The following is a 24,236-nucleotide window of genomic DNA, read 5'->3' on the forward strand; positions in this document are numbered from 1 at the left end:
TGTGAAGACACGTGTACAGCACAGCCACACACGCATGCACACCCCCCACCCCCCCGTTCTGTAGCCCTCCAAATGTCTGCAGAATTTATAGGCTGTGGTGTCTGGAGACACAATCTCTCTCTCCTCTTCTGTCCTCTTTCCTCCTTCTCCTTCCTGCTAAAGCCTGTTGTTGTCTTATCCCCAGCCGGAAGCCCCCTCTGTCATGGGGCCAGGTTCCTGGCCACTAGCCCTGCTCCAGCTGCTGCTCTTGCAGGCCCCAGCCAACTCCTATTTCCATGGCAACCGAAACTCATTTTTCTATCCCTGCATTTCCACTTTGGAAAGGAAACCCATAATAGTTTTTTTTAAGAAAAAAAAAAAAACTGAGCTACATCTGGCATCGTCAACTTGGACTGTACAGAATTCCTAGCTCCCCCGACTCCCTTGGTCTCACGGAGACCCTCCCCCACTTTCCTTCACCTGCCTCCACCCCTCCCACACCCCATGGCTCCTGCTCAAAAGCAGGTTTGAGGAGAAGCCTGGGTGAGTTCTTTGTCTCTTTAAATTAATGCAAGAGGACTCTGTGCTTTGCCAATTCAAGAAGAGGATGAGGCTAGAGGCTCTTTACCGTGGCATCATGTAATGCTAACCTGTGTCATCAGTGGTATTTGTTTATTTACCCTCCCCGTGGCTGGTGAGGTCAGAGGTTGTCTGAATATGTTATTATGTCATCTCTGAAGATGAAGCTCCCACTCTTGGGCAGCATGACTCTGAGGTTCTGAGCAAGATTTGATGACTACACTCTCAGTGTGGTAGGTTGGCTGGTCAGGCTGGTGTTACAAGTACAGGAACCCAGGAGAATGATGTGAAGGGGTCTGACAAAGCTCTCCCCTCCCCACCCCCAACCCCAAGACTTTCCTTAATGACTTGGCCTATCCCTGGTGCCTGGAATTCCACCTTTGGCTGTGAATGCCATTGGGCTCACAAGCCATTTTCTATTAAAAAGGTAAAGGGCATTCCACCACTGGCACCATACTGAGCACATGAAACGTGCTCGGTTACTGTTTGTTGAGTTGCATTAATGTCTTAGCATATGGCATTTGACAGATAACTTTGGTTTGTTTTGTTGTGCTGCTCTGCATGGCTTGTGAGATCTTAGTTCCCCTACCAGGGATTGCACCTGGGCCCCCAGCAGTGAAAGCACAGAGTCCTAACCACTGGACCACCGGGGAAGTTCCAAGAAAGGATTTTCTGTATTATTATTCACCGCTTCATTGCAGTCCCCTGAACTACCCACCACCGTCAGTATTGATAACAGAGAGTCACGTGCAAAGTGCAGGCATCAGTTTCTACTACAGCAGTTGGCTCTTCCGGCTGCTCAAAAAACAACGTGGGCTGAGAAAACAAGGAGCATCATTCAGCCCCTCCAAGGGGAAGACACTGTTTGTCTAAACATGGGTCTTTATCTCTACAACATGCTACCCCCGCCCGCTCCTGCTACCCATGCAAGCCTGGCTTTTTGAGTCACTCGTGCTGTGTTTTTGAACATAACGTGGGGGAAGAAGAGCCTCCACGGTCTGTTCAGCTCTGGCTCTGAAAAATACAAGCTGCGTTCAACTGAATGACAGAAAGAAATCTGTCGAGCCAGGAAACGTAGTAAATACCGTGACTCTCTGCAAATGTGCACAGCCCAAACAGCTTTTTCCAGTCTGGAAAAATGAAGAGATGTGTCTGTGCAAAACCAGCCAAGCCTCCACCCCTCCTCCCTTTCCACCGCGCCACCCCCACCTCCTGGCAGGGCCTCCCACCCAGCCCCAGACATTCAGTCATCAGCTTTCATCCTTTGTGACTTGCTTTGCCCCAGGAAATAACATTGCCCAGGCTCTGGGGAGATGTACCAGCCTCTCCCAGGCATCTGAGGGCTGTCTGTCTGGTTGGGTGTCTGTCTGGTTGGGTTTTGTAGTATCCGACCTTGGCCAGCTTTGGCTCACATCACCGTGGTGCGGGAAGCCGGGTGGGTCTGGTGTCTCCTTTTCCCTTGCTCGCTCCCTGCTGCTCTTCCCCTCAATCTTACCCATTTTGCTTTGAAAGAACCTTTATCCTATCCCGACTTCCATGAGACAGTGTTTAGAGGAAAGGCTTGGACAAGGTGAGGATTTAAAAGCATTCACTTTGGGCTGGTACAGGGGGTGGAGGTGGAACAGGAAATTTCTCAGTGACTCAGAGACCACCAGGGCCAGGACAGCCTTTGGTGGGTACAGTTTCTAAAGGGGAGGGCCTTACAGGGAAAGTCTGGGTCTGCACCTTGCCTTGAAGATATATTTGTGTAGCAGCTCTGCCGTTTTTGCTTCAGTGGTATGTTTAGGAATGGGGATAGTGCCGACAAAAACACCCGTCTCCTGGAATGTTGACCCCAGAGGCCACATATCCAACTGCAGTTCAGTGTATTGGGAGGGACGCTGGGATGGGGACTGGAAGCAGTGGGTTTGAACCATGACTCCTGAGTTGGAGGGGGGTGTGTGTCATTCCCCGCTGTTTCTGTAGCACCGAGGGCCAGCCTGCCAGCAGCACGTGCTCGACTAATGGTTGCTGAGTCAGTGAAGGAATGAATGAGCCCATGACCTTGGATACTTTGCCTCCTGGAACCTCAGTTTCTTTCTCTATAAAAAATAGCATAGGGATGTCCCTGGTGGTCCAATGGCTGACTCCACGCTCCCAAACCAAGGGGCCCGGGTTCAGTCCCTGGTCAGGGAACTAGATCCTGGTGCAGCCAAACAGATAAATAAATAACATTTAAAAAAAAAGTCTAACCTGCCTAGTTCACCAGGTGAGTGCTCCTGCACACTTCTGTGAGTGTGTGAAAGGGAGAGAGTCAAAGCAGCAGTATGAATGTCCTCTGTTGTAAACTGGAATTTAAAAGTCAGTTTGACTCAGGTTCTGGGCTTTACCCTTAGTGTTTGCGTCTTTGCTCAGAACAAGAGTCTATGTTTGTGTCCCCTGAACGCTTTGTTCTCCATGTTGTATTCTGAGCACCTTAATGACTGGAGTGCATTTCATTTATGTTTTTAAATTTTTATTTATTTTTAAAAAATTTTTGACCATGCGGCATGTGGGATCTTAGTTCCCTAACCAGGAGTCGAACCCACACCCCCTGCTTTGAAAGTGCGGAGTCTCAACCACTGGGCCACCAAGGAAGTCCCTGGGGAGCATTGTAAATGCTCTTAACTGAGCAGTTTTAATCAGAGAACAGTGATTTTCAAGGCTGGCTTCTGACCAGTGCCGTGTTGGTCCCATACTTGGCTCCAGAACATCACGAACCACACACACACACACCCTGCCCCCCCCAACACACACACACAAGATGGAACTCACCTTAGCTCAAACAGCAGGTTTTCATCCAATGCTGGGGAAATGTGATCCTCAGATCTTTGCTCATGCTATTTCCTCTGCCTGAAATGCTCCCCTTCCCTATTGCTTGGCTCATTCTAACTCATCCTTCAGATCTCAGCTTAGGCCTCAGTTCTCTCAGAATATGGTTTCCCACACCCCGCCCCCAAGCCTATCAGGTCACGCCTTCTCCTCCGTGGCCTTTTCCTTATCCACGTCCCCTATCTGAGAATGGCATCTTCGCATTCACTTGTCTGCCTCCTTCATAAACTGTGGACCCCCTGCAGATGAAGACTGTTTTTCTTGTTCATCAATGTAATCTCAGTGCATATCACAATGCCATATGCCAAGAAGGTGCTCAATAAATATATACTGATTAGATGAATAGCAAAAGTGTGTTGGTGAGATGAGAGAGACAGGAGTCAAGAAGGTTCTCTTAGGAGGGTATTATATTTACTGAAGTATAGAAACAACACTTCTCCTTTCTCCTCCTACCAGAATGGCTTGCATACAAATGAAGCGTGCAAATCCACACACATGCACACATACACACACACCCCCTGAGATTCATGCACACACCCTGCTGCAGGCAATTGCTTGTGCAATGTACTTTCCCTTGGTCTGAAACTCTGCTCTTGTCAACTCCTCCCATGGAGCTTTCTCATCCCATGTATACAGGGAATTGCAAACCTAACTGGCAGAGTAAAGGTAATGCCAGGGAAAGAGATTCCATGATCACGCCTTTGTGACTTGCTGGATCCAGGTTCCCCCACCAGGGATCGAACCCAAGCCTCCTGCAGTGAAAGCAAGGAGTACGAACCACTGGACCTCTGAGAATTCCCATGCCTAAAATCTTTTCTCATCTCTCTCTGCCCTCTAGATTACTGCACCATCCCATTGTGAGGACATTCTACTTACCTTTATTATGTACAAATCAGGAAGACACCTGAACTTAAAAAAAAAAAGAAAAAAAAGAAAAAAAAAGCTTAGTGCATGGTTCTGCCAGCTACTCAGAGTCCTCGCAAATGTGTCTTTGGGCAAATAGCTCCCAACTCTGTGCCTCTTTTCTATCTCGCAGAGAGGAACAGAAGTTGGCCTCAAAGCACCACGTGACTTTTAAAACACCTTTTTATTTTATATTGGTGTACAGCTGATTAGCGACGTTGTGACAGTTTCCGGTGGACAGCAAAGGGACTCAGTCATACTCATACATGTATTCATTCTCCCCCCAAAACTCCTCCCCGCCATCCAGGCTGCCACGGTGTGACTTTTCTAGGGGGAAGAAAAGAGCTCCTTAAATAGGCGTATACTGGTCATGGTTTTGTTGAGCCTGAGAGACAAGAAGGTATCACTTGCTCTTCCACAGGCAGGTGAATTTTAAGTTGTCTTGAGGGTTATTTCAAATGTGGCTAGATGCTGAAGTGTCGACTTGCCTCTCCCAAAGAAAGAGTTCTGAGCTGGCCGCGTCAACTTCCTTGGGGAGCAGAATTTCCAAAGGGGATGGGAGGGTGATTGGTAAGGACCCAACTGGCAGCTGATCCAGTGTGATAACATGACAGAAGGCTCCAAGTGTTTTATGAGCCAGGGATCAGCAGGCAGAGCCACCTCCTTCCTGGGCCAGGCGGGGCCCTCTGCCCCGTGGCTGCATCTGACCTCCTGGCTGCTTCTCCCAGTGGCGTGTTGACCACGTGTAGAGCCCCTAGGTTGGGGCTGCAAATTGGGGCTAACCACCGGACAGATCTTACTGAGCTCATAATGTCAGCCTTTGCAATATTTTTCTTCTGAAATCAGTTCCCAGATTGGAAGACTTCATATAAAATCCAGATCTCCACATCTACGGAAAAATGCAAGATCTGGCAACACCAGGCTCACGTTCTCCCACAGGAATAACCAGCCAGAGGTGAGCAGCTGCTGTGCCTTCCTGAGAGGACGTGCTGTTTCCAGACCGCACTGCTACTGCCTGGGCTACTGCCAGGCTGAAGGTGGTTTCCCTGGTGGCTCAGTTGCTAAAGAATCCACCTGCAGCGTAGGAGCTTGCCTGCAATACAGGAGACCAGGGTTTGATCCCTGGGTTGGGAAGAGCTCCTGGAGAAGGAAATGGCAACCCACTCTAGTACTCTTGCTTAGGAAATCCCATGGACACAGAAGCCTGAGAGGCTGCAGTCAATGGGGTCACAAAAGAGTCAGACGTGACTGAGCAACTAAACCACCACCACCACTCCTCCAGGATGAAACCAGTGTCCACTACCTTTCATCACTAATGGTACCTGCTGGGCACCTGAAGGCACCTGCAGGTCTCTCCCTGGATGGGGATCTTCTGTCCCCCAGATGTTTCAGGAGCCCCTTTTCCTCCTCCCTCACCCTGTTGATGTTGACGTGTCCAGTATTTCAGTGCCCAAGACTGGGTTCTTTCTGCCTGTAAGTCGAACGTTGCCATCATCATGAAGAAATACCAGGCCACAGGCTAAGGAGCAGGCAAGGACCTGTTCTTCCCTTCCCAGATAATACACTCCCACTTCAGCAATAACTTTCCGGGAATCACGCCCATGACTTTCCTTCTTTCTATTCCATTAGTGACTTTCAAAGTGGATGTTTCAGCCAGATAAAGGAAGCAGACTGCAGTGTATCAGACCTCCTGCAGGGTGAGCATTTGCGGGGACGTGGGGGCGTCGGAGGGCAGTGAGGGCTTTCCTGTGATTTGTTCTTATACCTGGGAAGTCAGGATCTGCCGGGTCATAGAGGTGCATTCTCCTAAGGAAGGAATCAGGCCTTGCTTAAGTTTGATCACTGAAATCGCTGTTCTCCTTGCCTTTCTTTCATAAACAAGGAAATTGGAACAGAGCTAAGAGAGGCTTTTTCATGCACTTTAGGAAAGAATGAGCAATGGAAAAAGGAAATTGAGAGCTTTGGGGGAGTTTATAGCAGAGGAGTCGTTTAGTTTGAAATCGGAGCTGGGAATCCATATGTTTGGGAGGAAAGAAAAGAAAAGACCAGCCACACTCACAGAGCTTCAAGGGTATGTGCGGAAACGGTTATGGCAGAGGTGGCGGGGAACCCCACGTGGGCTTTATCAGACCCAGATGTTCAGGCAACAGTCCGCAGGATGCCCATGAAAGGGGCTGGAGCCAGAGCCTGCTGTGCCAGACCCAGTGTTTTCTTAACTACCGAGGAACACGTGAAATCTGTGGCTGGGAGCTTCCCCCCTCGGCACTCTTAACCCTGAGGCCCTGCCACCGTCTGTGCCACACCAGCTACACACAGGCTGGGCCGCCTCCGGGCAAGACAGATGTGGACAGGAGTGGCTCATCTTGTCCCCATCCTTGCATGTCAGTCCCTGTCAAGCAGGGCCTGCCAACGTGCCTCTGCTGCCCTCCACCCCAGACTAACCTTGGAATACAAGAGTTGGAAAGCCTGGGTTCGATTCTACCTTGTGTAAGTGACTTAGCCTCTCTGAGTCTCAGTTTTACCATCTTTAAAATGAGGGAAAAAATCATTTGTGAGGGGCACACAAGATATGCATCAAGGGCTCTGCAAAGAATAAAAGCATAAAACATATTTTTTTAAATTATTCATTATACTTTAAAATATCACTATGGAAAAAATTTCAAACATATGCTCATGTAGACAGAATAAACCCTCACACACTGGTAACCTTGCTTCCACAAAGACCAACTAATGCTCAATCTTATTTCATCTATAGTTCCACCTCCTTTCCCCATCCCCCTGTATTTTGTAACATATCTCAGATAGCTTATTTGATCCCATTATCAAAATGACATGGCGGACTTGCTCCCTCAACCAACTGAAATGTACCCAGTTCTCAGATATCCCTTGTTGCACCCTTTTCCTCTTCCAGCCCCACCATATACTAGTACCCTAAACCCCTCTCCAAGCCATTATTCCTATGAAACTGTCAGCTCAGGTTGTAAGCCCTGGATTTTACCGGACTCAGGGGTCTGCAGAGAAAGGAGTAGAACTCTAGGGGATTCCCTGGCGGTCCAGTGTTTAGGACTCCATGCTTCCACAGTTGGGGGTAGGGGAGAGGGCTGGAGAAAGAGTTCAATCCACTATGGGCTATGACTTAATCCATCAGGCCTGTGTGGTGAGGCCTCCTTAAAACCTCAAAAGGACTCTCTGCAGAGAGCATCCTGGTTGAACACGTGAACTGGGGAGAGGGTGAGCTGGAGAGGGCATGGAAACTCTCCACCCTTTCCCCTCCATCACTGGTTGGGGATCTGAGATCCCATATGTCGTGTGGTGTGGCAAAAAAAAAAAAAAAGAGAGAGAGAGAGAGAATAGAAGTCAAAAACACAGACACTGAAGCATCAGTCCTTGGAAGGAGATGATATTGGGCCATTTCAAGCCCGCCAGGCCTTTGACATCCAAGCTTAAACCCTGCAGAAGCTGACTAAGCTCCTCTCTATTGGTGCTTCTCTTCCAAGAAGAGGGCACATGGGGGGCAGAGAGCACCAAGTGAATTAGGTCCTCCCTCAGCCGCTGGCTGAAGGAGAATCAGGGCTCTCCTCTGCCAGCAGATGCTCTTGCACAGTCGTGTCTGACTCTTTGGGACCCCATGGACTATGGGCCACCAGGCTCTTCTGTCCATGAGATTCTCCAGGCAAGAATACTGGAGTGGGTTGCCATTTCCTTCTCCAGGGGATCTTCCCGACTCAGGGATCAAACCTAGGTCTTCTGCATTGCCTGGCTAGAATCTGTGATGGAGCTGATTGTGAGTCTTGGATGTATTCCCAACCCCTGGAGAGTGGATAGAATGCAGGCTCCGGAGACCAGGAGACGATTCAAATCTGCCTCTACCACTTACATCGCTTCTTTGTGCCTGTTTCTCTCTCTCATCTGTAGAGGTTCCAGTACTTAGCTCACAGTTGGTGAATAGATTAAATGAGATAATGCCATATCCATTAGGATTCTCTTGGTAACTGGGGACAGAAAATCCAACCCAAGACACTTTTGGGCAAAAAAGGAACTTAGGGGCTTATCTTAAGTTGAGAAGTCCAGGGGTTTCCATTGTATGATTTTGGGGTCAGTCCCCACAACAACAAGAAATTCTTTGAGATGCCAGCTGAGTATCCCACAATTCAATTCAGTTCTGACACCATCTACTTGGAGATAGTACCAGATTCCGCAGGTTACATGACTGTCCTTCACTCGAAGCCCACCGCATGTCAGACACCAATGACAAGTCCAGCCTCTGCTTCTGACCAATCAGCTATAAATCAGAGATTCCCTGGCCCTCTTCCTCTAGTGTTTTTAATTTGCTAGAGCAGCTCACAGAACTCAGAAAAACTTAGTGGATTACCAGTTTATTATAAAAGGATGTAACTCAGGAACAGCTAAATGGAAGAAATGCGTGTGGAAGGTGAAGGGAAAGGGTGGAGAGCTTCCATACCATCTCCAGCTCACCACTCTTCCCAGTTCACGTGTTCAACCAAAAAGCTCTCTGAATGGAGTCCTTCTGGGGTTTTTTGGAAGCCTCACCACATAGGCCTGATGGATTAATTCATTGCCCACAGGGAAATGAATTCTGTCTCCAACCCTCTCCCCTCCAAGGAAGTCCGCTAGGGTGAGACTGAAAGTTCCAATCTTCTGATCACTTGTTTGGTTCTCTTGGTAACCAGCCCCCATCCTTCAGTTCAGTTCAGTTGCTCAGTCGTGTCCGACTCTTTGCGACCCCAGGAATCGCAGCACGCCAGGCCTCCCTGTCCATCACCATCTCCCGCAGTTCACTCAGACTCACGTCCATCGAGTCTGTGATGCCATCCAGCCATCTCATCCTCTGTCGTCCCCTTCTCCTCCTGCCCCCACTCCCTCCCAGCATCAGAGTCTTTTCCAATGAGTCAACTCTTCACATGAGGTGGCCAAAGCCACATTATTAACATAACAAAGGACACCTTATAGTTCTGTTCACTTAGGAGATTCCAAGAGTTTTAGGACCTCCATGCCAGCAACTATAGAAAAAGACCAACTATTTCTTATTATAAATCACATTATCATCGGTGGCCTTGGCTGGGTTTGGGGTTCTAATCTCAAAATCAGGACTTGATTTCTCTCTGCTTCTTGGCTCCATCTTTTATGTTTCAACTTGAGTTCTGGGTTAAAGTTGTAAAGAAGATGACAGCATCTGTTTTCGCCCCTGTATCCTTTCCAGATCTTCAGAGAGAATCTCTTCCTCAAAAGTCCTAGGAAAAGTCTCACTGATCCTGATTGGGTCACATGACTATCTGTGACACAGTCACGTGATTCAGGGAAACGAGATGCACTCGTTTGCGTAGGCAGAGTCCTTGGATCTGTATGACCGGGGGGCCGGGGAGGAGGGATGTGTGTGTAGGTGATGATTAGAAGCAAACTGCAGAGGGAGGTGGGCAAGGTTACCAGAACGAATGTGGCTAAGCACTGGTGACAGTATTGAAGGTATTCACTTTAGATGCTTTGTAAATCTTTGGGCACATTATCAAAGCTCATGAATATGATTTTTAAAAATTCCCTTCTATCTCATGGATTATTTTTATTCTTTTTCAAATATCTGAGCCACCAGGGAAGTGGGGGTTTTTCAAATATGTGCTACCTCTTTGATCTTGCTGCAGTCCTAGGAGACAGGAGGACAGGTACTATCCACTTTTACAGATGAGGATATCAGAACACAGAGCAGGGAGACTTTGGCCGCAGTCACCCGGCAAGATCATAAGGGTGTGGTGGCCCACCGCCCACTTAACACGAGAGCGTGTGCTCAGTCCTGTCTGACTCTTTGTGACTCTGTAGACTGCAGCCTGCCAGGCTCCTCTACCCATGGAATTTTCCAGGCCAGAATACTGGAATGGGTTGCCATGCCCTCCTCCAGGGGATCTTCCCGACCCAGGGATCGAACCCCGGTCTCCTGCATTGCAGCCAGATTCTTTACCACCTTGCCACCATAACTGGCTCTGAATTCCCCGGCAGACCCGCTAGAACTGGAAACTGGGATGTACCGTGTATGGGTTAATCAGGACCTGACAGGGAGTTTGGATCAGCTGCCCAGGTTCATTCCAAAGTAAGCAGTGTAGACTGGCAGCAGTCTGGGTGGGTCAAGTACCCATCACTGATGCCCTGGCAGATGGCAGCAGAGAAAGCTGGTACATGGGCCAAGCCTCTGCCACCCCAGGAACACCCTCTCATAACCCACTCCCTTTACCACGATAAACTGAGTACAGGACTTAGTTTTCCTCATCCCAGAAAAAAAAAAATGAAACAAAAAAAAAAAAAAAATGAGGGGTAGGGGAGGGCTAAGACTGTGTTTGTTGCCGGGCTGACTTCTCCCAAGGGAAACTGGTCCCAGAGCCAAGAGTGTCCTTTGCCAAGAAGTGGAGGGAGAGAAGAATCCCCGGTCAAATGGGGGTGGTTTGGCCAGAAGTCCTCGGGATCCTCTTAAGTGTTGTTGGGCTCTCCAAGCGTTAGTCACTCAGTCGTGTCCGACTCTTTGTGACCCCATGGAGTGTAGCCCGCCAGCCTCCTCTGTCCATGGAACCCTCCAGGCAAGAATACTGGAACGGGTTGCCATTCCCTTCTCCAGGGGAGCTTCCCGACCCAGGGACTGAACTTGCATTGCAGGCAGGTTCTTTACCATCAGAGCCACAAGGGAAGTCCTGGGCTCTCCAAAGAGCCTCCCAAAACACAGCACCCCTCTGCTGCCTCCAAGGTCTTAACACACTGAATAAAAAGACAAAGGAATGGCAGAGCGCCAAGGTACCACCTTAATTATCACGAAAGCGAGCATGGGCGATGTCACTCAGTGGAAGGACGAAAACTGGCTCCCTAACAACCTGGAAGGCAGAGGGAATGGAGCGGAACGTGGCGGATTGGCCTTCCTGAGCTTCCCAGTCAGATGCCATTCCGTGGGCAAGGGCAGTGAGAGTCAAGATCCAAAGCTTACTTAGGGAAAATCCCTCCTCATGGAAACCAGAAGTGGAGAAAACATGTGACCGTGGCAAGTTATTCACCTCTCTGGGCATCCGTCTCTTCTGGGCACAATGGGTGATGACAGTACCTCCCTCGCAAAGGAGGCGGTAAGGACTGGCCGGGGTGGGTACTGTGTGTGATAGCCCGGCATGTAGTAATCACTCAGTAAAAGCTGCCCGTCTCTGTGCAGAGTCCAGGTTCATGGCAGGTGGCCTTGATTTTCTCTCCAGCACTGAAGCCCAGGGCCCCTGAGTCCCGCTGTGTTTGTATACGGGCTCTTTCTCTCCAGCTGTAAAAATTCATGAGACTGTGGGTGTGCAGCGGCTTCTCAGTTCTTGGCTTCTTCCCAGGCTGTGTTCTCCCCACTTGGGGGGTAGGGGGAGTGGGGTGGGGTGGCAGACATCCTCTCCGCAGTGGTGGGAGCCCTCCTCCTCCCCCCACCCCACCCCACCACCCCCAGGCCCTGTTCCAGCAGAGCCTGGCTCAAAGTTCAAAGCTGAGGTGGCTTTGTTGAGTAATTCCGTGACACTGCCTGCCCGCCCGCCATCTGAGGGGATGGCTCCCTCCCACACACCCATTTGCCGAGCATCTGCTGCCCTGTGTTTTGCGGTGTGGAGGCTGGGAACGGGCAAGCCGCCCCTACTGACCACCGCGGGGCTGCGCTTCCTTCCTCTCCCCGCTGCCCTTGGGCTGCAGGTCTCAGAGCCTCGCGCGGGGAGGTTTCAGATCCGCTCCCAGGCTGCCTGGCGCGGACTGCATCTGGACTCACCCCAACCTCTTCCTCCTGGGGGTTCAGAGTGTTCTTGGAAGGAAGCCTGGGAAGGGAAAGGCCTTCCCCAGCCTTCCCCATGCAGCAGTTGGCCGACAGCAGAGACCCGAGCTGCCAAGGGCTCTGGAGTCAGACAGACCCGAGTTCAAATCCCTGGGTGACCTTGGGCAGGCTGCTCTCTCTGCACTTAGGTTTTCTATTCATGAAAAAATGTGGCAGCAACAGGATCTGCCTCATGGGCTCATTGCCAGGATTCAGCGAGATGCTCACTGTGGAACGCTCACCCCACGTCTGGCAAGTGGGGCGTGCTGGAGAGATGGTAGCCCTTGACCACCAGGAGGGCATCTTCCTCCCCAGGAAGGGAAGGAACATCACCTATTTGGCCCATCCCACCTCCCAACCGAGACCCCTGGGTAGTTGCTCTGACTTGATTAAACTGGGTGTGTGTGTGTGTGTGTGTGTGTTTTTTTTATTGCAGAGACCTTTTGGGAAAGGACTCTATCTCATTTATCTTTTAACTCCCCCACCTAGCATGGTAGCTGGCACTTAAGCACACTAAGTGTTCTGAGTAAATAAGTGGAGGGTAAAGGAGCTAGGGCTAGGGAGTATCTGGTGGCTGCATCTGCTCCTGGGTTGTTTTCTGAACTCTGGACTGTTCCAGTCTTTCTGCTTTTTTTCTCTTCTCCCTTGCTTCCTCCCCTCCTTCCTTGCTCCCTTCCCCTTCCCTTCATTGCTTCCTTCCTCTCTCCTTCCTACCCTCCCTCCTTCCTTCTTTCCTTCCTTCTGACCTTCGTTTTGCTAAATGAAAATAGCTTCCGTCTTTCCTTTCCTTGTCCTCCAAAGCTGTGAGAGTACCCCTTGAGAGCCCTTCACCCAGCCGAGAGAGCTGCGATTCCTCTTTCAAATTGAGTCTGTCCCCTGACTCATTCATTAAAATGCATAGGGCATGTGACCAAGCTGCATAATGAGTCTCTCATGAGGAAGGCTCAGAGGCACGGAGATGCTGCCAACTGCAAAGGCAAATACTTCCCCCCCAGCTGCGGATCAGGCTCATTGGCCGCCGTGCCCTGAGAAGGCCGGGGGCTGCCGTTCATCTCCAGTAAATCAGCCAAGCCCTGGAGAACTGCAGCCTGGCTCAGGCTGTGCAGGCTTGGAAGCTGCGTTCCTTTGGAGAATCCAACCCACGACCTTTTCTCAACCTTCCCCCACCCCTGCTTCACTTCGTTTTTCATTTCTCTCAGTAGATTTTTAACCACACAAGTAGTACGTGAATATATTCTTCTGATAAAAATTTAAGCAGAAAAGTGAGGCTCCTATGACCATTGCCCAACAGTGCTACTTCTCTCTGAGACAACCTTCTTCCAGTGTGTTCCAGCTGCTCTGTAAAGGTGCCCCATAAAAGCGATTTAGGGACCCAAATCCCCTTTTGCCCTCCTGAAGTCCCAAGCCCAGTTCTCAACAGAACAGTCAATGTGCGTCTTGGACCCTTCCTCAGCCCCCTTCCTAGCAGCCCTCCAGTCCGCCATGTGTAATCCCCACTCACTGAGGCATCTCCCTAGAATCCCATGCCTACGAGAGAACGCTACCATCCGCACTTAGGAAGCAAACAGATAAACCAGATTACTCCCTGATTAGACATTACGTTGAACTGTTTTCCAGAGGCATCTGCACTTTTATTTGGAATCTTGAAGCATGAAAAAGGTGTTGAAATCCAGTAATCATCACAGTGACCTCTCAGATACCAAGGCCATCTGGATTCCACTTTCAGGGCTTGAGCCGCTCCCAACCCCCTAAATTAAATTTCTTGGGTAACAACCTATTCCACCAGGGTGTGGCCTTGGAAAAATCACTAACTTCCCTGTGTCGCATTAACTCACCTGCAAGATAGGAATAATACTAGCACCTCCTTCAGTGGGTTGTTGTGAAGCTTAAGTGGAAAAGCTTTTGGCATTTTGCCTGGCACGTAGTCAAGATGCGATTAATTGTCATGTCATATAAAGAATTATCCTCATCATCGTTAGTTTGACTCTAATCCATAATACTCCAGTTCATTCATTCCAGAAGTATTTTTGTTGAGCACCTACTATGTGCCAGGCACTGTCCTTGATCTTAGGAATCCAGCAAAGAAAGGGTCAAATTTGTTTCCCACACAGACGTGTGTTCTGACACAAATGTATCAGATCTTTCTGTTTGATAAGTACTTTGTTCTCAGCTATGTCATGTTCTCACTGATGCCTTTTAGTCAAGCAGAGGCCGTATGATTATCTCTGTTATTTGGGTTTAGAGAATTAAGCTAATGTGACAATTAGAAACTGCACCTCCCCCCCACAACCTGGTCTGGAGTCTTTCTGATTCCAGTCTCTTGAGATATCAGTGATTGTTCCTGGGCATGGGGATGGGTGAGCGGCTTGTAAGCAGCTCCCAGAGCCAAGCTGTGTCTTTTTCCAGTAGTCATGTACAGATGTGAGAGTTGGACCATAAAGAAGGCTGAGCACCTAAAAATTGATGCTTTTGAACTGTGGTGCTGGAGAAGACTTTTGAGAGTCCCTTTGACAGAAAAGAGATCAAACCAGTCAATCCTAAAAGGAAGTCAACCTTGAGTAGTCATTGGAAGGACGGACGCTGAAGCTGAAGCTCCAATACTTCAGCCACCTGATGTGAAAAGCCGACTCATGGAAAAGACCCTGATGATGGAAAAGATTGAGGACAGGGCAACAGAAGTTAAGATGTTGGATGGCATCATCAACTCAACGGAGATGAGTTTGAGCAAACTCTACGAGATGGTGAAGGACAGGGAAGCCTGGTGTACTGCCGTCCATGGGGTCACAACAAGTCAGATACGACTTAGCAACTGAACAACAAGGGCCTGAAAGCCCTGACCCCTCCAACAGTAGAACAAAAGAGAGAGAGAAGATAGCCTTCCATGTGCCTTTCAAAGAGTCCCAGTTAGTTCTGTCCATGAAGGCAAGTCAACTGTGCCTAACATGCAAACGTATTCTCTGTCTAGGTGTCAGTTCCAGGGCTTTGAGATGATTTCATTAATGAAAAAGCACTTGCTTCAGCCTGCAGCCTGTGGGCCTGGCTATGACAACAGGCAGCTCAGCTGTCTAAGAGCATCTTTCCCTGGACTCCCCCCAGCGCAGGAGAGAGAAGGGCTGGGACTGTGGGCTCAGTGACCAAACTGCGCCTCCTTGGGGAGGTGTGAGAACCCCCAGCTAGAACGGGGTTCTCCACACACAGCCAGGATCATCCCCCAAGTCAAGGCCAGGCCAGGCAGGACTGGTCCTGTTTGAGAAGACACACAGAAACTGAAAGTCTGTACAGGGCAGGGCTGGCAAAAACTCCATGGAAAGGGCACTGCAGGCCAACCACCTCTCGAAGATGTCCAGGACTCAAACAGGGCTCTGCCCAGGGCATTTGCCTGACCCCATCACAGTGACCACTCACCCTGGCCCTCTGACCACGGGTGAAAAATCTGAATCTACACAGCAGCACGACTGGTGAAGGGTCCCGCACCCTCAAGGTCAGCGCTGCCTAATCCTCATGGAAATTCACACAGCCCTGTCCTTCTTTAGGGCCCTTTATTCACTCTATCTGGACAAGCCCACACCTTTCCAAGGTGTGCGTCATACCCATCCGAAGAGTAGAGTTGCATTTTCTCTTTTATTGACTCAAGTATACAGAATCATTCATAATCTTTGATTCATGATATGCTTTCATCTTCATTTGGACCTTGCACAGCATGCATCTAATTATTTATTATTTATCTATGATCACTTATTTATTTATAATATGGTAAACATCTATGATGGGGCTCGCCTGCCAATGCAGGAGACATAAGAGTCGCAAATTCGATCCCTGGCTTGGGAAGATCCCCTGGAGAAGGGCATGGCAACCCACTCCAGTACTCTTGCCTGGAGAATCCCACGGACAGAGGAGCCTGGCAGGCTATAGTCCACGGGGTCGCAAGGAATAGGACAGAACTGAAGTGACACGGCACACATGCACGCAGACACCTGTGATCCCCACCACCTACTTCTTCCTTTTGATGCAGAAAGCTCAGCCTCTCTGCACTGGTGCCAAATTGAATCTCGGAGACAGGGTTTGGGGTGAAGAAGGAAAGGGTAGCTTTATCGGTTTGTCAGGCAAAGGGGGACACAGCGGGCTAATGTCCTCAAAACTATATCCTCACTTGGGGAAGATAGTGAGAAGTTTTATATTAATTGTTCTAAGCGGGTGTGGTCAGCTCGTGGACATTCTTCTGATGGGTTGGTGTTGAGGTAAGTAGGAATCGGCATATCAGCCTTCGAGTCCAACTGGTCTGGGGTCTACATGCTTGTGGGCAGCATATCATCATTAATCGTTAACTTCTCCCACCTGGAGGGGGTTTCAGTACCCGCGAATTAGCTCAGAGATATTGTTGTGTGTATCCCTTGGTGGGGAAATAGGACCTTGCCCCAAGGGTTCTCTTGAGTGTTTCTCCCTGGTCTCCCATCTTCTCCCTTCTCTAATTAACAACTGCTTGCCCACTGAAACTCAGCGAACGTCATGGAGGCTGAGTAAAGCCTGTTTCCTATAATCAAAGAAAAGGGGGACACAGAAAGGCCCTATGCCCAGGAGTCCCACAGGGCCCTGCAGAGTATCACTATGTGTTTCTGCCCTTCCCATCTCTTGACCTCCCTCATCCATTCTGAATCCTTTTTTTTTTTTTTTTTTCCTGGCTGCATTGGGTCTTCGCTGTGGCATACAGGCTTTCTGTAGTTGTGACGCTTGGGCTTCTCATGCTGTGGAGCACAGGCTTTAGAGTGCATGAGCTCAGTGGTTGCAGCTTGTTGGCTTAGTTGCCCCGAGGTGTATGAACTCCTAGTTCCCCAGCCAGGAATTGAACCCGAGGCTTCTGCTTTGCAAAGCAGATTCTTTTTGTGTGTGTGTAAATTAATTTATTTATTTTAATTGGAGGCTAATTACTTTACAATATTGTAGCTGTTTTTGCCATACATTGACATGACTCAGTCACGGGTGTACGTGTGTCCCCCATCCTGAACCCCCTTCCCACCTCCCTCCCCATCCCATCCCTCTGGGTTGTCCCAGTGCACCGGCCCTGAGCACCCTGTCTTATGCATCGAACCTGGACTGGCGATCTATTTCACATGTTTTAATATACATGTTTCAACGCTCTCTCTCAAATCATCCCACCCTCACCTTCTCCCACGGAGCCCAAAAGTCTGTTCTTTACATCTGTGTCTCTTTGCTGTCTCACATACAGGGTCATTGTTACCATCTTTCTAAATGTTAATATACTGTATTGGTGTTTTTCTTTCTAACTTACTTCACTCTGTATAATAGGCTCCAGTTTCATCCACCTCTTTAGAACTGATTAAAATGCATTCCTTTTAATGGCTGAGTAATATTCTATTATGTCTATGTACCACAGCTTTTTTAATCCATTCATCTGCCGATGGACATCTAGGTTGTTTCCATATCCTAGCTATTGTAAACAGTGCTGTGATGAACATTGGGGTACACATGTCTCTTTCAGTTCTGGCAAAGCAGATTCTTAGGACCACCAGGGAAGCCCCCCCATCCTGAATCTTGACTTTCCAATTCCTTTGTATTTCTAAAAATTAATTTTAGTACATTTTTCTGAAAGTCACATCCTTTAGACCTTGTTTTCATATTGCTTAAGAGAATATTCTGCTGTGTGTAGCCTTCTGGAATATACTTTTTTCTCAAAATGTTGTATTGCTAAAATTGATCCACATTGTAGTATAGAGCTATGGTCTGTTTGTTTTCACTATTATAGTCCTTTTACTGTTATGTCCCACAAGTATTTATTTATCCTTCTGTCAATCAACATTAGCGTTGTTACCAGCTTTCCACTGTGAATGGCTGAGTTAAACATTCTTGTTGTGGCTCAGCTGGCAAAGAATCCGCCTGCAATGCGGGAGACAAGGGTTCGATCCCTGGGTTGGGAAGATCCCCTGAAGAAGGGAAAGGCTACCCACTCCAGTATTCTGGCCTGGAGGATTCCATGGACAGTATAGTCCATGGGGTCGCAAAGAGTCGGACACAACTGGGCGGCTTTTACTTCACTTCTTTGCACCTGTCTTATGGAAAACAGTGTGAATGTACCCATTTACAGTCTCACCAACAACAAATGTGTAAAATCCTGTTGATCCACATTCTGTCCAATACTTGGCATTATCAGGCTTCTTAATTTTTTTTCAACTGAAAGGTTATCAAATAGTGTCTCATTGTGGTCTGTTCATTTTTATTCATCCAAGTATGGTTAACAATGGTCAGTGGTACAATGGGGATCAATCTACCAGGAGACCATGAGATTTAATGAAGCACAGAATGCTTGCAAAAGCCTCTTCCAGTTGGGACCATATCACTGTCTTGTTCAGCTCTAGGTCCCTGATACCCAACATGGTGCCACACAGTTACCATCATACCAACAACGATGGTAATCGATTAAAGGGGACTTCCTTGGTGGCTCAGATAGTAAAGAATCTGCTTGCAATGCAGGAGACCTGAGTTTGATCTGTGGATCGGGAAGATCCCCTGGAGAAGGGAATTGCAACCACTCCAGTTCTTGCCTGGAGAATCCCATGGACAGAGGAGCATGGTGGGCTAGAGTCTGCCGCTGCTGCTGCTAAGTCGCATCAGTTGTGTCTGACTCTGTGCGACCCCATACATGGCAGCCCACCAGGCTCCCCCATCCCTGGGATTCTCCAGGCAAGAACACTGGAGTGGGTTGCCATTTCCTTCTCCAATGCATGAAAGTGAAAAGTGAAAGTGAAGTCGCTCAGTCGTGTCTGACTCTTCAAGACCTCATGGACTGCAGCCCACCAGGTTCCTCTGTCCATGGGATTTTCCAGGCAAGAGTACTGGAGTGGGGTGCCATAGAGTCTAGGTGGTCCCAAAAGTTGAACATGACTGAGCGACTAAGGATGCACATCCCTGGTGGTCCAGTAGCAAAGACTGTGCTCTCAGTGGAGGTGATCCTGGTTTGATTCCTGGGGTCAGGGAACTAGATCCCGCATGGCATAGCTAAAAGATCCCACATGCAGCAACTAAGGCCCAGCACAATTTAAAAATAATAAAAATAGATTAAGCACCAAGTGCCAAATGCTATGCTGACTAACACCTTTACTTTTATTATCTTGTTGCATCATTTCAGAAACTCTATAAAGTAGATTCTATATTACCCCTTTATAAAAGAGGGGGAACTGACATTAAATGTCTTTCCCAGAATCACACAAGCAGTAAATGATGGAGGCATTTATTGTACCTGAACCCTGGCATCTGACATCCAAGCCCTTAACCGTGATATTATAGGTGTCCAATAATACTTGAATGAAGTGTCTTTACTTAGAGGTAACCAGAGGCAGGGTCAGATGCCTTGTCACTTTTTATCTCCTATCAGGTTATTTAACATGCACCTATATTTTGGTTATAAACAAAGCTTAGAGGACTTTTATAATTTTACTCCAGTCAAATGCAACTCGCAACCTATGATTGGTTATAATTTCTCAGCAATCATTATGCAGGCTGGAGAAGTCCTTGTGAAAGAGCTCTAACCTACAAATTGTTCTTAAATGTCATAAGATGCTTATGAATTTCTCCTTTACCAATAATTCCCCAACCCTGCTCTATTTTTTCCTCTTATCAATCACACTTATTATCTCTAATGTACCATATAATTTACTTATTGTTGCATCTGTTATTCTCCCACAAAGACAGGAATATTTGTCTGCTTAGCTCTGTCTCCCTCTTTAATTGGTTTAGCGCTGATGTGGCCCTAGTGCCCAAAACTGTACATGGCCAAAGAAACAGCTCAACAGATATTTGGTGAATGAATGGCAGAAACATATGCTTCCAGGAATGAATGAATGGGTGGATGAGTGAATAAGCCAATGAAGACTAAATTGAACAGCTAATGCAAATCGGCTATGTTCTTTTGATTTGCTGGTTTCATTTTTTTCCTTTGAAGCCAAGTATTTTTTTTCAGGGTTCAGATCTCAAGCATTTCTATTCTATAGGTCTGGGAGGCCAGAGATTTTGTGTCTCTGTGCCTAATGGCTAAAACAGTCCTGAGGATCCAAAAGCATGTTCTGTTGCCTTTTCCTTTATCTCTTAAAAACCAAAAACATCAGCGGTGGGTGAGCAGCCTGCCTCAAATGAGACTAGCAGGAGGCATTTAAAAAAATAAATAAAAAAGCTCCTGGCAACTTCAGTATAGGAATTTTTCTAGTAGTCTCTGTCAGTGTCCAGGTCCAGTGCACTCTGTTATATGTGCAAAACACCTGACATGTGTAACTGGCCTGAACCCCTGGCTCTTAGTCGTATTCCAGACTGGGGTGCACTGGATACAGACAGGAATCAGGAACCACCCACCCCTCCCAGTTAAGCATCTGTGGCTCAGTTCTCAGAGCCGGGCCAAACGGGTAATTATAGCTTCCCTCTGTGGTGTACAGAGCAGGAGGCTGATTTAATAAAGGAAGCCTGCTGTCTGTCTCCAGCCCGGCTCTGACTCATGGAACCAGGGAGTCCCAAACTCGCTACCCTTGGAGGGTGGCGAGCCACCAGGGGCGGGTGGGAGGTGAGGGTGGCTGCCTTCTCAGAGCCAAAAGCCCCGAGAATGAGGAAACTCCCCACTTGGCCTGGAGGAACCTGCAGCTGGAGCCAGAGGAAGTGAGGCTCAGACAGAGCAGCTGCTGTTCCAGCAACTGCAGCCCCTGCCGAGCACCCTTGAAGGGAGGCCACCCCACCCCCACTCCACCCCCCCCACTGTGTGGAGATGTAAAAGGAGTTAGTAATTTTCATATTCAGGATTAATTGGGGGGAAAACCAGATTGCCTCTAGAGAGATATCCGCCTTTGCGTGCCAGGCCGGGGACCTTGGGTTTCTTTTAGGAGCCCAGGTGGAGGGAGGCTGGAGTCCTGAGCTCTCTGTTCTCATGATTTCTCACTTGGGGAAGGGGAGGCAGCTAATTGGTTCTTTGCAGCCACAGTGGCAGTTTGACCTGGGAGTGGCTTCAGCTCAGGGAGAGGGTGACAGTCAGCTTCAGGGAGGATGTGAATTCCGCCCTCCGCAGGTCACCGGAGGTCATTTTATCCTTCCGTCTGCCTCCAGCAGCTTCTCTCCCCTCCCCCTGACCGGCAGCCCGACTGAGACAACTTGACCTCTTCCACCAGCCCCCACCCCGTCGTCCCTTCCCGCTGAGTCACCCCCATCCCGGTCAGGTGATCTTGCCCTGGGCCCTTCTGAGAGCACCTTGACCTATATTCCGAACTCTCCAGGACAGCGGATCTGAATGGTCCCAAGAGAGGGCCCGCCAGGGCCAGCGGGCAGGATGCCCGGGTGCCCGCTGCTGGCAGCCCCAGGCTGCTGAGCAGGCGCCCTGGGGCAGAGGGAGGGGGTGGTTCTCCCCCACCCTCTCCTGGCCCGAGAAGGAGAACCACCAGACGGGCTGGAAAAATGGAAAGTTAGGAGGCTGTGTGCCTGGCGGGGTAGGGAGGTGTCGAGTTGAGTCAGCTGGGAAAGCTGACAGCTACTGGGAGACGGGCCTCCTCCCCTCCTGCTCGGAGCCCGAGTCCCTGGCTCCGTGCCAAGCCCTGACTGCAGCAGGCTGCCGGGGACAAGCAGGGCAGGGAAGGACACATGCCATCCCGGCTCCAGGGTCGGGCGAAAGGGCTCCCCAAGGGGAGGGGAAAGGTGAGGAACTATGCAAACCCTGGGATCAACTTCGTCCCGGATGACTCATCTGGTTAATCCCAGCTCAGAACACAACCCCCACCCCACCCCAGCTACCAGGAACAAGTTCCCATCCCCGAATTCCCCGCAGAATGAACCCGACTTATTTTGTCTGTGGGTTCTTTGTCTATTCAGGCTTTGTGTCCCCGGGATGTGAGGATAACTGGGGGGTTGGGGGAGGCCGTGGGGTGGGGTAGGGGCCACAGGGGTCGGGGGAAGGAAGCAGCGCTGTGGAGAAAGATTAACAGGGAAGAGCTCAGAACCAAGCTTCAGTCACTGTGGGCCTCACTCTCCAGTCTGTCGTTGGGGGTGTGGATTTAATAAAGCCACACCACATACATCAGATGGTGTGAGCATTAGATCAGATGATATGTGTGAAAATGTTCTGTCAATCATGTATGATTACGTATAACTGTATACTTTGGCCACCTGATTCAAAGAGCTGACTCCCTGGAAGAGACCCTGATGCTGGGAAAGACTGAGGGCAAGAGGAGAAGAGGGTGACAGAGAGTGAGATGGTTGGATGGCATCACCAAATCAATGGACGAGAATCTGAGCAAACTCCGGGAGGTAGTGAAAGACAGGGAGGCCTGGCATGCTGCAGTCCAATTCGACTGAGCGACTGAACAACAAGGATATGCTCTCCTCTCTAGCTTGTTATATCACCCCCTCCGCCCCCGCTTCTGAGAGGATCATTTTATTTATTGAATGTCCCAGACATAGAAGAGCCTGCCTCTGGGGGTGTTCACAAAACAGAAAACCGTAGCTTCTAGCTCCATTGTGGTCTAAGCCCCACACAGCTTGATTACACAGTACCCACAGGTTAACTGTATAGCATTTTATTCTTTCATACTAAGAAAAGCCATGTCTGTATCATAATTTGGACAATAATCTGTAGACTGGAGCAAAGTCCATTTTTTTCATCAGAATGTAAACTTAGGAAGCTACCTACCGCCTGGTGCCCACTGGGTGCTTGAGGGAAGGGCGGGTGCAGGTGACTGGGCTGGAAGCAAAGACGAAGGGAAGAGAGAAGGAAGGAAGGGAATTAGTACTTTAAGAGCAGAGCTGATTTCCCAGGAAGCTAATTATGCTTAAACTTTAGGGCCTTTCATTTGCATGCATTCCAAGGCCTGGTACCTAATTTTTAATTCATATTTATGTATTCTTTCCTTAAAGAGAGCCCACAGTATTTACACTTCAAACCCCACCAAACCTGGATCTGCCCCTTTGCAGGAGGTCTCTGAGAGACCCAACCATTATTCTGCTAAAGATTCACAAGCACGAAAGAAATCCACATGGTGTGGGAGGCGTGGCCTTTCCATGTAGTCTCCACCATGGATGCCAAATCTGAAATTTGCAGGAAGGTCCACGTTGTAGGCCAGGCAAGGACAACACCCCATGGAATGGGATGTAGAAAGAGGGTGGAGGTCAGGAATGCGCAGAATTATTGGATCAGTTCCAACTGACTTCCTGAGTCCACTCTGGTACCTCCAGGACTCGGTAGTCCAGGTTCAAATCTGGTTGCATAGCCCAGAACAGTGGAGAGACAGTGGCTCGCGGTCTAGAATTCTCTCACTAGCCCTGGCTGTTCTGTGTCTGTGTGTGCCTCAGTCGCTCAGTTGTGTCCAATTCTTTGTGACCCATGGACTGTAGCCCCCCAGGCGCCCCTGTCCATGGAATTCTCCAGCTACTGGGAGACCGGCCTCCTCCAGGGAATACTGGAATGGGTTGCCATGCCCTCCTCCAGGGAATCTTCCCAACTCAGGGATTGAACTTGCGTCTCTCATGTCTCCTGCACTGGCAGGCAGGTTCTTTAGCACTAGCGTCACCTGGGAAGCCTATTAAGGCCTGTCTTAATAACTAGCTACTGGCCTTGGTGGAGTAACTTAACCTCTTTGGGCCTACATTTAAGATAACAGTGGGTGATTTCAAAGTGTTTTGCTTAAATCACCTTGTCCATCACTGTATTCCCATTGTTGAGTACAATGTAATAATATTAAAAGTAATCATTAGTATTGTTTTATATTAATAGCAAAAATTTACGTAGCGCTTATAGATGAGCAAACTGAAGCACAAAGCTGTTACTAAATTTCCCCAGATCATTCGTAGGGTAAATGGTGAGGCTGTGATTCAAATCCATGCAGTCTGGCTCCAGAGTCCCCCTTTTCAATACACTATATTTTCAATAAATATCTTTTTTTTTTTTTAACTAGTAGAGTTTATTTTTTAGAAAACTTCTAGAGTTACAGAAAAATTGAGCTGACAGTACAGAGAGTCTGAGGAATGTAGCAAATCAGCAAATGAAGTATCCTTTGATTGAGACCATGATTCATTACCGAAGATACATGGAAAAGGAATTGGTGAGCTCTCTACTTGGGTAGGTTCCTCCACT

General features: G+C 48.8%; 1 protein-coding gene across 16 annotated transcripts in view; it reads left to right on the top strand.

Annotated features, from left to right (window-relative positions):
• Positions 1–24,236, top strand: part of CHD9 (chromodomain helicase DNA binding protein 9) — a 220,620-nt gene that overhangs the window by 16,775 nt on the left and 179,609 nt on the right. Inside the window, exons 2-3 of one of the 16 annotated variants that reach the window (XM_060398313.1) lie at positions 5,158–5,266; positions 5,941–6,008. The exons of 14 other annotated variants lie outside the window; for them this stretch is intronic. The gene's annotated coding sequence lies outside the window, so the exon portion shown is untranslated. The remainder of the gene's footprint in view (positions 1–5,157; positions 5,267–5,940; positions 6,009–24,236) is intronic. One more of the 16 variants, XM_060398311.1, reaches the window with a different exon arrangement.

The sequence above is a fragment of the Ovis aries genome, chromosome 14 (genome assembly GCF_016772045.2).
Source record: "Ovis aries strain OAR_USU_Benz2616 breed Rambouillet chromosome 14, ARS-UI_Ramb_v3.0, whole genome shotgun sequence".
In the NCBI taxonomy this organism is placed as follows: Eukaryota; Metazoa; Chordata; class Mammalia; order Artiodactyla; family Bovidae; genus Ovis; species Ovis aries.